Source organism: Gymnogyps californianus, chromosome 5 (genome assembly GCF_018139145.2).
Source record: "Gymnogyps californianus isolate 813 chromosome 5, ASM1813914v2, whole genome shotgun sequence".
Classification (NCBI taxonomy): Eukaryota; Metazoa; Chordata; class Aves; order Accipitriformes; family Cathartidae; genus Gymnogyps; species Gymnogyps californianus.
Genome location: NC_059475.1, coordinates 41749001 through 41766874, shown reverse-complemented (window position 1 = coordinate 41766874; position 17874 = coordinate 41749001). Strand labels below are relative to the sequence as shown.

The 17874-nt window shown below is 37.9% G+C and overlaps 1 protein-coding gene across 2 annotated transcripts in view; it reads right to left on the bottom strand.

Moving 5' to 3' along the window:
* Nucleotides 1–17874, bottom strand: part of AKAP6 (A-kinase anchoring protein 6) — a 235736-nt gene that overhangs the window by 10399 nt on the left and 207463 nt on the right. The gene's annotated exons all lie outside the window — the stretch shown is intronic.

Genomic DNA, 17874 nt, shown 5'->3' with positions numbered 1-17874 from the left:
GTAGAAGAGGAAGAACACCTTGACAACTTTTCTCACTCGAATGTGATGTGTCAAGTGGCCAACAGTACCAACTCACCTTAAACCTCTCAAAATAAGACAGAAGTGGTCCCTGATTTTGTGGCTGGTTCTCTGAGAACAAATTAATTTTACTTTATTTTTCTATTTATTAAGAGTCCTCCATTTTAGGGAAGACTTTGCTTATACAATAAGTCTTGTAATAGAACTGTTAACTAATGTTGAATTGTTTAGTTTAAATCATCTTTACTGATCAGCTGAACAATGATCACTGTATGCAGAAAAACAAGCACTTTTTCCAAAAAAACTTTTAACTATGATCTCTCGCTCTCTTGAGCTTTCTTGGAGCAAGTTTTGTTTTTCAAATACAGCATTGATCACATGCCAAGCAGCAATCTAAATCACAACAAACTCACAAAGTTACTGAAATACAAGCAGATAAAATGAGGCTGTAGTCCAATGAAGTGCAGTTGTACACAGCTTAGTTACTGACTTAGATTCATCAAGACCCGGCCAAGGTTAATTGTGCAGGGGAAGGCACGTATCTGACTTCGATTCTCAGCTGGGAACTTTCTCTTTGAAGTAGGAACTAAAGCTACTCAGCCCTTTTGTGAGAAATCATGGGATATTCTCCAACAGCTCAATAGTTAGGGCACTGATTTTGGGTGTGGGACACTGTCAGACTGGGCATGAGAGACATGAACTAGGTTCTCATTCTCTCAGGAGAAGACCTACCTACATGCTGGTCTGAAAAGAAGCCTGCTTATTCTGTTTCATTTTGCATAAAACAATTAAATATTAATTGGGTCATAGACAGACTAGGAGAATTTTATCCTGCAGTGCAGTGTTCAGTACATTTGACTGGCAAGAGGCACCGATAGGTCCAAATCCCTGCTCCAGTGTCTGTTTAATTATGGATATAGGTGGCACTGTTTCTATGCAAGACACAAGGCTATCCCATCCAGTATGTCCGGTAGACCAATGGCTAAAACACTCAACGGACATAAGAAAGAATTATTTTCTCCAAATTGGGCAGAGTAGCCCAATATCCACCATTCAGCAGGGTGATATGATTATTAATGTATTTGATAAACCGAGACATTCTCCATGTAAGACAAATCCGTGTCCTCATGCTTCATTGGGCTTAGTTGTAAGGTAGGTCCCTGAGTACTGCAGCTGTGTTAAGATATTGCACATAATCATGGGCAGAAATATGGGTGCCAAAGAATGTTTTCCTCCTTGGCAGGTTAGGAGGCTTTGGGGATTTTGAGAATGTGTCATGTCTAATGTTGAAGGCTAGAGTCTCTTTGTGGACCTACCTACCCCAAAGCTTTCATGGAGTAAATTTTTGAGAGTCCTTTTCTTTTTCCCTGTGAGATATTGGCTAGTGATAGCTTAAATGTTACATTTCCATGAAAACACCCATTTGCTATACAACTATGGCTATCAGAGCAGTTCTGTACATTGTGGAGTTCAGAAATCCATATTTGGATTTGCCAGTTTGCCATGTTTTCATAATGGCTCCTGGTTGGTACTTAGTTGGACCCAGTTTCCCACCTGTAGCTGACCCTTAACCAACCTGCAAGTAAAAACTGGTGCAAGAGAATGACAATAATTAAATTAAGTTAGTTTGAAAACCTGTTAGATTAAACAAGAAATCTGCTACAATTACTCATTTTCTCTGTGGCATGTTTTATGCCTCTGTTGTACTTAGCATTAGGAAGACATTGCTGTGAAAAGCTTCCTAAACTGCACAATTTTACTGTTTTAAGCTTCTGCCAGCTGCAAAAAGAAATTCCCGAAGGCAGGAAATCAGCAGCAGGTTCCAGGGATTTTATGTTCCATAGAATCTGATTTTGTTTCTCAAAAACAAAACATTTGGTCCTTATTGGTCAGGAAGATAACCTTCCCCTTGTAAATCAGCACTTGGCTGCCTTGTTTGTTCTGCAAGTCAGATGGACTAAAACAATAAAACATGTAGAGTTGTGACCTCAGTCCATTCATCTTCACTGAGTGCTCCTCACTTCAAAGCCTATTTTTTATTCTTCAAATGCACATGCTTTTCTGAGGCCTGGTATACACTCAGAAGTTTTGCAGGCATAGCTATGATGGTAAGGGATTTGATTTTTTTTTTCTTCTTATTGTGACAGCCATACTTCCAAAGGCTCTTATGTAGACACGGTCATTTTACCAGCATAGCTTTCTCTGCCCAAGGAACTGACTGAATTGATATTACTGAATTACTACTTTTCTTATAAGCGTCACCTCCCTTGAAGTACAACTTTAGTGGTTATCAGCTACATTGGCAGCCCTTCCCAAGTACAGACCAAGATTTAACTTTGAAACAAACCGCTCAGCTTAAGTCACAAACATTTTGTATTTGGTGTTTTTAGCAAGAGTATATATTTTCCCTTTCTTTTTTACAAAATCTAGCAAGCTGCTTAAACAAGAAAGAGACTTTAGACATTGAGGTAGTTGTTGGAGAGAGCAGCACCATACAGACTCTTGAATAAATCTCTGGAGGGAAGAATGGAAGGCGGTGTCAGTCCAGCCAATGTTTGCACCGACAGCAGTAGCAAGGTAAAAACCAGGAATGCTGCTCGGTGCATAGGTAGGGGTGCTGGAGGATTAGGATTATCATGATAGTAATAGTTTATTAAGTCTTGCCAAGAGAACATTTAAAATTCCCCAAACTGATCCTTTACTTGGTGTTATACAGAGGATGGGAGGTACAACACCATAAGTGTCAGCTGGTGTCAGAGCCGAATTCTGATTGCTCACTTTACTGGGAAAAAATGCTGTTGTTTCTTCTCCTGTCTGTCTTGTTTTTCATTTCAAAGAACTGTATAGTATTGCACAATGCATCTTTTACACAAAGCAGCCAGATCTTCTATTACCATTTCCAATTGGGAAAACTTTACTCGTGCGAGAGCTGCACCATGTTTATTATCCCATTTCAGTTAATGATGAATGTGGCTTTCCTACAGAGTTTGCACTTACACACTCCAAAGGATGTGCTGCCTAGCCTGGTTCAAGGTATCACTCCTTGAACCACAAACACCCAACAAGAAAGAAGTCTGTCACAGACAGACATGCTGATCTCCACATGTAAGACAGACTCCAATTAAAGAGAAGCTTTGAGTGTGCTACAGAGCTTCAGATTTCAATGGGGTGAGCCCTGAACGCTCACTCTTAAGTCCTGGTCTTGCTGAAGCCTGTGACAAAACGTGCTGCAAAGTATCATTCTGTCTGGCAAAAATTCTTTGGATACCAGCTGGTGTAACTGCACTAAATTTCCTGGAATTTAGAAATTTGTTTTTTATGTGTGCAAGAGACTGTGTGTATAAATACACACATGTGTATATACATGTGTGTATGTGTGTATATATGTCATCTTTCTAAAAATGGGTATCTTTAAAGTAGGTCAGAGTGACTTTATTGTTATAAAGTCACTAAATACCACTATGTCTAGAGTAGATCTCTATGGTCACATGGTTCACAGTAAAGAAGGCAAATAGTTTTGACCAAGCAAGTAAAAAATAACAATGCAATAAGAACAGAAAGATGCACAATATTGTGCATATTCCTATTTTTAAAATATTACCACTAGACAAACAATACTTAGGAAGCATTTACTGTTGCACGAAAAGTTTCTAATATAAATTAATCCAAGAATCAATTAAATTACAGACTCAGAAGAGTGAAAGGTTGAATTAATTCTAATGTATTTGAAAGTGCTGCTTTAAGGAGTTTGGCTATTCCTAATTTGAACCCTGAACTATTTTGCTCAGGACAGTATTCCCATTTCCATGCAATAACTCATGTGAGCAAAGTTAGGTGTGCACTTAAATGCTTGTAGGCTTGGTGCTTAATGGTTAAACAGTTAATCTGCTGAAAATGTTAATGGGAAGAAATAAGATTATTAAGCCAAATAAAGACATTTCCTCAACCAGTGCTCTTTAAGGAAAAGTCTCAAAAATGCATTTTTTCATTTGTTTCCTTTACTAAAACACGGATAGTTTTGCTTTTTCTGCAGCAAATTTTATTAAACAATGATTCTCTGTTTTGGCTTCATTTGCATGTTCTACTCCAGTACAGATACTTTGTGTTGGTGAAACAGGCCTGTAATGTAACCCCTACGTACCATTATATTTTTTTAAAGGAATTAACATGAAAAAAAGAGCTTTTACAATAATAAATACAAACTCTGTTCCTCCCTCCCCTGCAACATATCCTTCAGTTGCTGTGGACAAATTATCCAAACTCAACGGCACTTAGGGGCCAGGGGAAAAAGAAAGAGAAAGAAAGAAAACCATCCTCCATCTCCAGGAATGTGTGCACATTCAAGGAAGACAAATATGATTTTGTCTTTTGAAAAATGCAAGCATGCCAAATACTTCTGCTGAGGGAAATAGTCATGTGTACAGTACCCACTTCACCTCTGCTTCACTTAAGTTCATTTTCTAAATGGGGTTCCCTATACCATAGCCAGCAAGAAAACTGTCCCCATTTGCCAACACAAACGTTTTAATATGCATAAGCATATGCATAATATTCCATGTGCATAATACTGAAGTGACCTGCTGTGCTGGTTTTGGCTGGGATAGAGTTAATTTTCTTCATAGTAGCTAGTATGGGGCTATGTTTTGGATTTGTGCTGAAAACAGTGTTGATAATACAGGGACGTTACTGCTGAGCAGTGCTTACACAGCGTCAAGGCCTTTTCTGCTTCTCACACCATCCCGCCAGCGAGTAGGCTGGGGGTGCACAAGAAGCTGGGAGGGGACACAGCTGGGACAGCTGACCCCAACTGACCAAAGGGATATTCCATACCATATGACGTCATGCTTAAGCATGGGGGAAGAAGAAGGAAGGGGGGGACATTCAGAGTGACGGCATTTGTCTTCCCAAGTAACCTTTATGTCTGATGGAGCCCTGCTTTCCTGGAGATGGCTGAACACCTGCCTGCCGATGGGAAGTGGTGAATTAATTCCTTGTTTTGCTTTGCTTGCACACGTGGCTTTTGTTTTACCTATTAACTGTCTTTATCTCAACCCCTGAGTTTTCTCACTTTTACCCTTCTGATTCTCTCCCCCATCCCACCGTGGGGGAGTGAGTGAGCAGCTCCGTGGTGCTTAGTTGCCGGCTGGGGTTAAACCACAACACCTGCACATTACAATATGGTCTCAAAATACGTGGAAGCAGTATGCTTTATCACAGATCACTAGAGAAACTGATCATGAACATACATATTTGTTATAATTGCGGTTAAAAGAAGAAGGTAGATGTATATTTCCTGAGAAAATAAGATCTAAAACTGTGGTTCATACTTTCTTTTGCTTTATTTTACAATTATTATTGCCTTCCTTGATGAAATAATATGCTTAGTCCTGCACACGCAGAACTTGTGCTTTTCTGTTAGGCATTATGGATGTTTACAGGTATTGCCAGGGTCCTACAAGGGTGGTTATATGTACAGATTCCTGTACCACAGGAAGGACACTGACTTCACCTCTGCTCTCTGCAGTCACAGGTGTCACCTGCAAGGTTCTCAGTGCAGGCTGGGTCTTATGGGAACAACTGAGGTTCCACTATTGCTCAGGTACCTGTCTTTATGATGATATTTGAAGTTCTCTGATAATGCTCAGAAATAAAATTCTAGAGGATAGGATTGTCATATCCAGGTTTTAAAACTGATAATTTTCTTTGTCATGATAGCAGTTGTGTGGGCTCATCTTCTAAGCAACAGATGAAATAACTGCAGTGACATTTTAAGAGGATGCCCTGCTGAAAACTATTAGTCCCTACTAGTAGTAGAAATGTTTTAAAAAGTCAGAGAAACTGGCCATTCTCTAACCATTTTTCTGCTATTTAAATGTCACTTGATGATGCTAGGTAACACTCTGGGGTCAGTCGTGCCTGCACATCAGTCCTATGAGGGTCTTCTAACTTTCTTGGTCAGCTGCCTGCAGTACCAGATGGCCAAAAGAGAGTGAAAGGCTCCAGCCCCTCCACCACACACCAGTCGGTGCAGACAAGCCAGGCTGGAACAGAAGGTGAGCCGTGTCAGCAGAAGGCCTGTAGGAACTAACTTCTATCGCAGATCAAGGCAAAAGCATGGACTCAACATGTTTAGTCCCTGCGCTGCGCCCAGAGTATCACTGCTAACACAATACCCATTATCTGTTTTCCAGCCTCTGTGGAAGCAGTGGCCTTCTTTTTTGCCACTGTACCCTCATATGGCTTTCTAACATCTCTGGTTCTCATTTGCTGAAGAAGCCGTTTAAATGTTACTAGAGAGCAGAAGAACATCTATAACATTTTTATATCGAATCATATTGTCATCCAAATAGGTTTACAACCCCAGACCTATATTCCAACCTGTGTATTTGGGCTTTTTTTTTGCTTTTTTTGTGATGAGAAAACCTGGCTACATGGCATATTTTACTGACTGTTGTTTTTGCTGCTTTGTAGTTTTCTTTTCATCTGTCAAGAGGTTACATGACAGGATTTTTTGCCCTTGAATGTCATTTCGGTCTCACCTTTACTTCAGAGGAATATATGATTTTCTTTGTGCAAGAATCCAACACAAGCCCTTTATGAAACTCTTAGAAAAACATTTCTAGCTTTACCCCAAAATGTTGCATGCACACCTAGTTCAGAAAAGAGCAAATCCTGGCACTCTACCTCAGATACGCGCCCATGCAAGTTGGCGGGAGTTCATCCATGCCAAGTCTCAGAATCTGACCAAATCAAAGATCAGTCTTTATGGTTAAGACAAAAAAATCCACCAAACCCAGGAAATCTGTGGAACCAACCATGCTTAAACAGGTTTAACTATTCCTTGTCCACACTGCAGAACTTCAGCACAATTTTTCACTGGTACACCCATATTGATGGCAAATCAGTTGCATTCTGCATTCAGATGCTCATGAACAAGGTTGTGCTAGCAAAGCTACAGTGGCATAATAAAATCACTATTGTTTTGCCTTTGTACTAGTTAAGAGGTCTGCATACTGGTTAAGAATACTTTCAATTTAGCATCATTTACATTGGAACTGGTACTCCTTTAATGGTGTACTCTCAGTTAAATCAGAACAACTCAGTGGACACTATGAATGGACTCAGTAGACACAATAGCCATCTCCAACCTACAACAGGCACATCAGGACACCTGGAATCACAGAGTTTTTAGGAGCTTTGTTTCAGCAGAAATGAGTGTTTGTGGGAAACACTAAGGAGTGAGAATTGCCATAGAAAAAGATAGCTATAAGGTACAAAAGAATAGGACATAAGCCCTTGGGAGCTTGACCTTAGGAGAAACCTAGAAAGAAAGTTTTCTCACCGAGAGCTGGAGGAGAGAGGCTTGAATTTCTAAATAAAAATTCTTCCTGTATACTGGAAAGGGAGACTTCATCTATTATTTATGAATAACAGGACTACATGAAAAATATCTGGCTCTATCATCAGTTTTTCCTCCTCACGAAGCAGTTCAGAGACTACCAAATTTAGCCTAATTCATGTTATCAAAGAGAACGGACTCTTTTTCCCCCCTATTTAAATTTTCAACACAATTTCTTTGTAATCTCAGTTCAGTCACTTCCTGAAGTCATTGATCCACCATTTGTAAATTTGGGATATTGACTAGAGGAGAGTCAATAAGCAAGTATTGTGAAGTCAAAGGCTAGAAGAATGCTGCATATTGTAAGTACTTGCACAGTCTACCTACCTATGGATTTCCAAGTGTCAAGTTAAACACCACAGTTGTCAATAAGTGGCAGAGAGTTCTCCTAGCGATGGATCAAAATTGCAATGGTAAGCACCTCGAGGCTACAATACAACTGCTCCTTGCCATTACACAGCCTATATCTAAGAAGAGCTGCTTTTCAAACGTTGCAAAATAGAAACACTGGCCTTATCTCCAAGTGTAAGAAGTCCCTAGGCAGAGCTCTTTCACTAAGATCATCTCATCCTTGAACTTCCAGATTTTTTTTCTTGTCTCCACCACTGGTAAGTGATGCCATGTGATGTACGTAATAGATGCCAACACAGCCCAGGAGCTGGCTGGAAAAAAAGGATTAGAATTTTCAGTCTAATCTAGTACGTCAAATAGATCCTGTGCAATGTCTCAAGTACCAGTGTCATATGCACATTTTGGTTTGGTCACTTGAGAAATGATTTAATATAAGCATACTTTGTAGAAATTCACTTAGAAGAAGACAAAGTAATGGACAACTATATCTTATTATGGTGAGAGGTTTATATTTGCCTGCCTTAGTTTGGCTGAGTTCAAAATTACAATGGTGAGTACCTCATTACTACAAAACCGCTATCGCCATTGTTCAACTTTCTTCTATTACAGGAGAGTTTATTTTAAATGTTACACAGTTTAAACTTGGGCTCAAATTGGAAAATAAACTGAAGATTTAATTCTATCCACAAGGGCTATTTTCAGTGCTGGTGAGGCACAAAAAGTCCAAGGAGTACTAAGAGTTTACAAAGCAGTGTAATAACTGAGGGGCACAGGGCTATCAGTATTAACATTATTAGTATAAGTGCTGTTAATATACAACTTTAAAGTGTAGAGCTCAAAGTCCTTCATGCAGCAGCTCAGATTTGTACTGAAACTGAATGTTTGACCTGCCCCTTTTGTATAATGCTTAGAGATTTTGGAACAGTTTATGGTATTTGGTTTCACACTGAAGCAATATTCCTCCCCCCTTTTAAAAATAAAAAAGGCTTTTTAAAATAAAGCGTCTTTCTGCATTGTTCAGTAAACCTGCTGGATGAGCTGTGACTCCATAAAGTTTAGGAACTCATTTATTATGTTGGTAGATCAGACACTGCATTTATTCACACAGTGCATCTCTAAAACCTAGCTTTCATTAGAGCTGTGGGGAGGCCCAGTCTTTCTCCCTTCACTTGAGAAGGTGAAGCTCAAGAAGATAATTAACCATGAAACAATGAGGAGGCTTGCTGGGTAAGCACTAGTGTGAAAACAGTTACTGCTCACAAAAGAGGGGAAATTAGCTGGCTGGATAAAAAAGGAAGTGTCAGACTGGAAGACTGAAAGGACTGCAAGCATAAGTAGATAGCTCTATGCATCATTAATGCAATTTTTTTAACACTTAAACTTCACTGCTTTCTAAATTTAAATGCATTTAAATGCTATGTGTTAGGGGAGATTAATATGCCATTTTAAAATAATTTCTCTTAAACTTTCCATTTTCACGTTTCACCAGTTTTAGTCACCCTTCCCACGTATGAAAAAAACACTGCCTCTTAGTATTGTATTCTTGTTTACAAAGTCAATGTAAACAGAGCGTTCTAAAAAGATTCAGTTCGCTCATTGTATTTTACAAGCCCATTATTTTACATTAATACAGATATCTTTATGAACAGAAAGTTTGTTTTGATTTTACTGTTTCACAGAGTAAAGACTTATGATGTGCGTTTCCTTTCAAAACTTCCTTCTACTCAAACAGTGTTCCCTGAAGCAGCCACATTTTTGGCAGAAATTCAGTTATATGCTATGCCAAAAGAAATAGAATAAACAAACACTGCTTAATGCAGCTGGCTCGGTAATTTACATATTACTGCACACCAAACACGAAGACCTGAATATGGATTAGAGCTACAACGATGACACAAATGTCTTACATGTAAGGAGAAATGAAATTCAGATCATCATTGCTAACGATTTACATTTTATTATTTAATGTGTATTATAGTACCTCTGACACATAAATGTATGTACATATTTAAACATTAAGTAGATGTATGTATTGTATTTTCTGTATATTTTACAGAAAAACGTGCTAGAAATATCTTGAAAAACTCTTAAGTGGGTATATTTTTCAAAGTTGTCTTCTGGTGAAAGCAGACCTAAATGGCCACATCCCAGTCTTTGGAAATAGCAAAAAAACCCCAAATACAATGAAAACCCTCCAGGCATTCCTTAGAACTTCTTTGCTATACATAAAAATATACTATAGGTAGGCCTCCAAATCTGCAAGTTCATGTGCTTTCAAAAAGCATCTGTCATTTTGGGTGAGATCAACAGTCTGTTCAGCTGAGTCCATCTCCTGCAGTGGTCAGTAGTGAATGTTTATGGAAAAGTTAAAAAGCCCTCAAACACATAGAATGGTATAGAAGCTGCCATCCCAAATTTGAGAAGTCAGCCTGTGGGGACTTTCAGAGTTGGAATTTAATAAGCATTAATTGATGTCTCCTCCATTAATTTGTCTAATTACTTACTGAACTCATTTGTATTTTTGCTATCCACAACATCCTGTAGGAACATGTTTCATTGTTATTACTCACTGCATGAAAGTAGTATTCCCTTTTGATTGTTTTAAATCTCCTGCCTGATAATTTCATTGGGTACCTTTTACTTTGTGTGTTAAGAAAGAGAGTGAATAATTGTACCTTATTTATTTTCATGCATTTTTAAAATAGTTTTTTATTGTATTCCTGTCTGCTTACAGCTGATGCAGCTCCTAGAACATCCTATAATATTGAACAATGAAACACTGATTATGCATATACTTACTGAAGATCCTGCAGATACATTTCCATAATGGCTGGAGGATTGGGGCCCTATCAACCAATATGGAAGACCCTTGTAAGATGGAAATAACTGCTGTACAACCTGTCAGAAAATACAGTTTCTTCCTCTCTTTCTAAAAACTATTTTGTTTGAGAACTCTTGAAACAAAATATCAGAAAATTAGCTTCAATTACACTCACATACCATTCCTTCCAGAACTGGGGTCATTAGAGATGCAGTGCAACACGTCATTAAATTAATTAAATAATCACCAGTTTGTGACTTTTGTATTTCCCTTAACTCTAATTTTTTAAACAATGCTGGCCTGAGTCATGATCTTATGATTAGTGGATATTAGGCATTTAAATAAAATACTGACTTCATCCTGTAATCTGAACACAATGCACTGCAATGAGAGTCGCTATCTGCTGAGCACTTTTAAATATCTGGCCCTATACTTAAGTGCCTAAATAGGAAGTGAGTTCTTTTGAAATAAGACCTCTGTCCTTGAAAATAAAAACCTAGCCATTTTTTCTCTTTCTTTTTTAATGAGTTATTTTTGCCATTTAAATGGTGTTTGACAGTTCTTTCAGTGTCTGCATGCATTGGAAACATCAGATTTCCAATTTCTGAATATTACATGTTTTCCTACTAAAACTGATTATTCCTGAGTATTCACTTGAAGATTTTATGCATCTTACAGTTCTAATGAATGTTTCAGGAGCAGGGAATGTCTTTTTATCAAAGCTGTGGAAAGTGCTTTACCCACACTGTTTCAACCATTATTTAATTTGTAGCACAGAAAAAAAGATGAATAGATTGACAGATGGTTGGTAGAATATATGCCACCACGCTATAAAGACCTAAACCTGCTAATGTGATGTTGACATTTCCCATTATAAAGTTATAAAGGTCACATTTCTAGATTTTATAGGACTGAATTCTGCTGTCTCAAAATCTTCATTTTTCTAATTACTTGTTGAATATTTATTTTAAAAAATTGTGGCAAGTTGATTTACTAATATTTTAGTTATCTATAAATGCAAAGAGATTAAGAATGTTCGATACACCACCAATGAGGGTCAAGCGCTATTACCTATGAGAGATATGACAGTGTTTTCATGATCATATGTTGAATTACAGAGCCATCTGATGAACTGGCACTTTTGAAGGCCTCACTGGCGTTCTAAATCTCTTGAGGGTTTGTAAACACCAACCATTTAAAAAAATCAGATCAGCAGAGAGGTATTACCAACTTTCTACCAGCTATGAAATTCCCTCACCCAATTCCAAAACAGCACCTGTCTGAAACACGGAGTCGACAGTACATAGCTGAGGAACAGAAACATGTTCTGGCTGCATGGATGAACACAGAAGCTTTGTATACCCCCAAAAGAAAAGATTTCCAGCTTCTCACCGGGTAACACAGCACCACTGACCAGCCTTGAAAGTTCCTGAGATATAACAAAGTGTTTAAGCAACTTTAAAATAGGTCAATTTTCCCTCTCTCTGAATTTATACATTGGAACAGATTAAAACTGAATTAACCAGAAAAGCAATACAGAAGAAATCCAAAGAAGTAATCCTTTTAAAATATAAATATATATATGTAGATGTATATACAAAACTTTGTGGTACTGAGCCAGCAAGTTTATGTAATTCTTCCCCTAATATAATAGAGCATAATAGAGAAAAAAAATTCCAAGTATCTGTGACTTAAAGACTTGTCAGTCACTGAAACAGACTGCTCACAGGATACTACTAAAAAACATTAGTACAGACGCAGTATTTTATACCCAATTCAGACACTATGCTCTGAGCTAATTATAACACCAGGAACCTAGTCCTGTAACACTGTGATCATGATATTTTCTGCCTTGAATACCTGAAGTCAGTTTTTCTGACTGTAGTATGAGCTGTGGACAGTAGTTACACATGATCAAGCAACCATGTTTGGTTTAAAAATAATACTGGGAAATATATGCTTTATTTATTTTGCTTTTATAGCCTTTTTGTTTAAAACCATGATCAACCATTATGAAGCACTCCCAGTCTCATAAAGAAACCTGTCTTCTAAAAAAGCAAGTAAATTTCAAATACTGCACAGAAATGTTGTGTGCTTCATCAATTAAAAAAAAAAATCAAAGGGAGCTTGGAGTAATTAAGTATTGCAGCAATTGATTTCCTCATTAAAATAACTCTTTACTTTTAATGTAATTTCATTTATCTTCCTGTGCTCATGCCAACAACAAAAAAGAAACTTTCACCTCTCATGTTACAAAGTTTGCTGGGTATTCTGGAGAGGGCAAAGAAACTAAATGTGTCTGCAGAATTAGTAAGGAGTCACAGAAGAAAGAAGTATCTCAAGAAGTACATTGAGTCCAGTTGAGGTGGATGGTGATTGAAACTTGCTACTGTAGGACTGTGGTTGAACAAGCTACAAGAAATGTTCTTGTAGGTTCCATTATAATGCAAACTAAAAATTCATATGTAATCAACACCGTCAACATTAGCAGGAAACGTTGTATGTCTGGAAATTTCAGTGCAGAGAAAAGGATTGAAAGAGCAAGAATGCTGAACTCTTTCTGTTCTAGGTGGTTCACCTTATGGAGCAAAGATAAACTTCACTGGAAGAGGCTCCACAGAAAAGCCTATTCCTAGCATTGTCCATACTGAGACTGTGCTACACGTGAAGACTTTCTATTCAGTGCTCCCTTTTCATTAACAGAAAAGAACAAAGGTCACGCAAGCAACAAAGTAGAATTGGTGAGTACATTTGCTCTCAACCTTAACAATTCAGCCTACTCCCAAATCATCTTCTGGGGCTTTAGAGAAAGTTAGGAGTATGTACCTTTACTTTCCATCCTCTCCAGGGGGAGAGCTTAGGCTTACTATGGTTTAACAGAGATTGTGAAATAGTGAAATAGGGCTGCCTTAGTCTCTGGAGTCTGGATTAACCATTAGCCTCTTGCCTAATCCAACAGACAACTAAAGAGTCCATAACGTGATTAAAATTAGAGCAACAGCTAAAAGTCTGATTTGGTGGCAGTGAGCTCAGATGACCACCTCTGAGGGTTTGCTCTCTCAGAGGACTGGAATTTGTTCTGGTTTGGCTGGGGGTATGAGTTTGAATATACACCTTGGGCTTCCAATCATTTTACAAAGCCATGGCAAAACATGACAACATCCGCCAGAGTGACGAAAAACACTTGAATAATTTAGCAGATTGGTAACGTTACATGGAGTATTTCACCGTTGGATTGTTACCCTATACTGTTAGTTAGTTGTGACAGAAAGTTTTGCAGTCTCTGAGGATAGAGAAGAGTCCTCTGAGGAAAGACTTAAATGTACTCTTTTTTCTTTCTATTCACTCTAAAAACCTACCACTGCAGGTGACCACTCAGATTTTCTCAAGAATATAACACAGCATTTATCTGAATTTTTATTTAATTTTGACTAAACTCCACTGGGTCTGCAATTTTTTTACCAAGATCTGTTCAACAAGAAGGATTTTACCAGCTTCAGTTTTGCCAGATCATCCAGACTCTACATACGGCCATGATGGCTGCCATGCTAACTATGGCTGGTCCTCAAGAAAATTATGAGAAATACAGAATTTCTTGCAAGGATGTAGGGCATATCACCTATCTTCAATTAAAGTCCAAGAAAAATCTAGATCTGCGTTCACCATTTATGTAACTTCATTTTAGATCCTACAGATAATTATTCCATGTCACAAATCAGGCATGCAATGCAACCCAGAAGCTCAAAAACATACACACCTCAAGTATGAGGATGGTGCATCACATCACAGACTCTACAATCAAATTTCCTTTCACTTAAAAATATATATATTTTAAGGAAACGCCAGAGTGAGCAGTCTTCAGTGTTGAAATATGAGTAAAACAAGATGACTGACAGAAACAAATACAAGCAATCAAGATTGTACTGTCATAGGCTATATGAAGAGGTCCAATATCCAAACAGAAATTACTTGTGATAGATAATGAAAAAAACAATTTGTAAAGGTTCAAACATAAATCATTAAATAATTACTTTGTGAGGGCTAGATCATGTAATAGGTGTTCAGCACTTTACAACGTGTAGTGTGCCCTCCTCAGCCAATTATGTTAATCATCACTCAGTACTTTGCTGCATTAGGCATTTCTGACATACTTCTAAATTTTATGCAAGATTTTTAGCTAGATCCCACCTTACAAAATGATGTCTTGTGATAAAATAAGAATCTTTTAGAAACCAAGTTTTTGTTTAGTGGAGCTATCTAACAAATAATTGAACAATGTCAAATTCATTTTTTACCTCCGAAGGAAGGTTTTTTGTGTTGGTTTTTTTTTTAAGCTTAGAAAGACTGTCATTCCATGGCTTGAAAAAATATTGCACCAGTGAATTAGATATAGAGAAGTGAAGGGGAGACACCATGCCTAGCATTATTAAAAACTGTTTTCCTTTCCAGAAAGCATCACAGAAACAGATAAATAGAGAAAAAGGATAAAGATACCAGATCAGAAGCAATACAGTATTTTTAAATAATTTGTTTTCCAAAGGGCATTATAAAGAATGAAACCAAGAGGAAGTTGGAAAAAATCCTAAACAGAGCTTTAAGCAGGCTCTTTACCGCCTAAGAAACAAGCTTGTGGAAAAGAGAGAGGTGCCTTTTTTTTTTTTTAAGTGAGCTGTCTCACCATTGCAGATTTTCCCAAGTCCTTACAACTCTAATTAAAATGTGGTAATTGGTTATGTTACCTCAATTACCATGATGCATGGACATTGATGCAAAGCGACACCAATTGAATCCCTTGGGTGTTATACCCCAAGGCCATCCCATTTATTGTGGCCTTATTATTTTCAATTATATGGCTGGATGTACAGCATACTTTCAAGCCAATACAGATGGGGGTTTTGCTGGACATACAGTGTGGTGTACACATGGGATGACTCAGGAGAACAAGAGAAATAAAAATAATTTTTTTTCATGAAGCATAGTAGTGAACTTAGTGATCAGACAAATGAATATTTCAGATATTTTCAGGACAATGTGAGAATTACAGCACCTTAACCCAAATTGCCTTAGCTCAAAATCTCCATTTTAAAAGCATGATTAATACTGTCCCTTCAATAATTAGCCCTCTCTGTTGAATAAGAAAAGAGACTGTCTGCTCCATAAAAACGATATGTTTCTCATTCAATGAATGAGCAGTCTGGAGAAAAAGCAGTTTCTCTAGTCACCAAAAAGGCAGGAATGTTGAATTGCAACTTAAGAAGTAAAAACCTTTAGAAACCACCGTTTTGTCTCTCTCCTGGCCACAGCAGTACAACATTTTTATCTACTCCACTATTGGTAAAACAGTCCCAGAAAAGTGAATTTCCACGGTCACCTCATTGCAGCTTTCTATACAGAGGCATATCTGACCTGGACAGGACATCCCCAAACTGTGAACATCTGTAGTGGCTGGAGGCTAAACACATAACTTCCACTGTGTATACCACTGGCTAAACAAACGATCAAAAAAAATTGCATAAAACAACTTACATATTCCCACTTTGACTTAACTGTTGTAAACTTGTGGGCATGACCATGACTGAGTCTGTCCCAAATCCTTTCTAAACTGTTGAGTCTTTCAAGTAGACTAGACCCTCTAAAGGAAAGTGCGTAGTGAGTTAAAGATTCTCCAGCTGTTGAGCAGGAATTTCAGATGGCAATTTTGGGTTTAGTTGACTAAAGATTGTTGCTATTGCTGTTGCAATTGCCAGACAGACTCCTTTTTCTTTTAAGATGATTGCTACAAGGGTCTTGTTAGGCAATCTATAAGGCATCTGTGTAATTCTGAAGCTAAAATTTAGGTGACATGTTATATCAGCAAACTACAGAATGATAAATCTGGGGGAAAAGAATTTACCACAAAAAAACAGATGGGGGAAATAAAAACCTCTTTTGCTAAAACAGATTAGGACTGCTTCCAGTAACAGACAAGTGTCCTACTGTTTTTTAAAAGTAATCTTTGTTTTTTTCATTGTATGAATACTTCATTCTTTATAGCTAGATTAATCTACTGAATCTAACCACATTTCATCCTTCTGGAGTGATTCTTATTGATAATTTCACATTCTAGACATAACTTTTGGTTTATGAGAAGGACATCTTTTACCAGACTTTAGATGCTTGTAGTACATGTTAATATCTTCTTGTTATTTGTAAACTTATGGTGCCCGCTATTGCAAAAGTTGAGCAAAATTAAACATTGCTGAAAACCATCAATGAAGATGAACAATTCAAAAGAAACCTAAAAGCCTTTTGTGGTTAATTCCAGTATACTTTTTGTAACGCTATAAGCGGCCCAGATAAGTGACTGAATGGAAAGAGAGGCAGAAAAAGGACAAAGGAAGATCCCAGTACACAAATCAAGAAGACAGTAGAAGACGCAAGTGACTCTTGTACTTATATGAGGCAATATAATCATTTGGGCTATCTTATTCACTGTCAGCAAGTCAGATGCCATGAATGAGTCAGATGCCATCAGGGTATAAAAACATCTCATTTGTTTTCATAAATTACAGTATTTTGTGGGCAACCACAAATAAAGACTTGTTACCAAGGGATACTGTTTGTGTGCCAAGACTGGCACACCATCAAATACAGAGATAGGGAAGCAGAAGAAACAGTTCTGGTACCTACCCAAGAAATGACTACACAGGACCTGAGTGAAAAGGAAGGTTAGAACATGCCAGCTCAGGCCAGGAAGACAAAGAAACCTGAATCCTGCAGTGGCTGGGGCATCTTTAAATGTTGAGAATACAGATAGTTTTATCAATATGAGAAACTTGTAGATACTGACATACTTCAAAGAATCATATTATTATAAACAAGTCTAGGATGAGAGGTTCCAAAACAAAACAGCCCACAGTGAAAATTAGATGAGCATCATGATAGCTCTAAATGGCTGCCATTTCTCAGCAGAAAGAATGATACACCCCCTGACCGGTGAAAGTCAACTCAGCCCAGCAAATAACTCCAGACTACCTCAGGTGAAGTGGGAACAAAGCAGCATGCACCTTGTGAAGTTCCAAGCATCCGGATATCAAGCAAGGTGCCGTACTCATACCCTCACCGTGCCTCGACTCCTGATCGATTGCAATCCCAAACAGAAACACAAGACTTACTTTGCTCCTGCTGCAAGAGCAGTGCCAAGCTCTAATTAGCTCATAACAGTTTATTTAGAGTAACTGCAGGTACGAACAGCAACCTGCTTCCACACAGCAGCTGCCCACATGCAAAAGGAGATAATATGCTT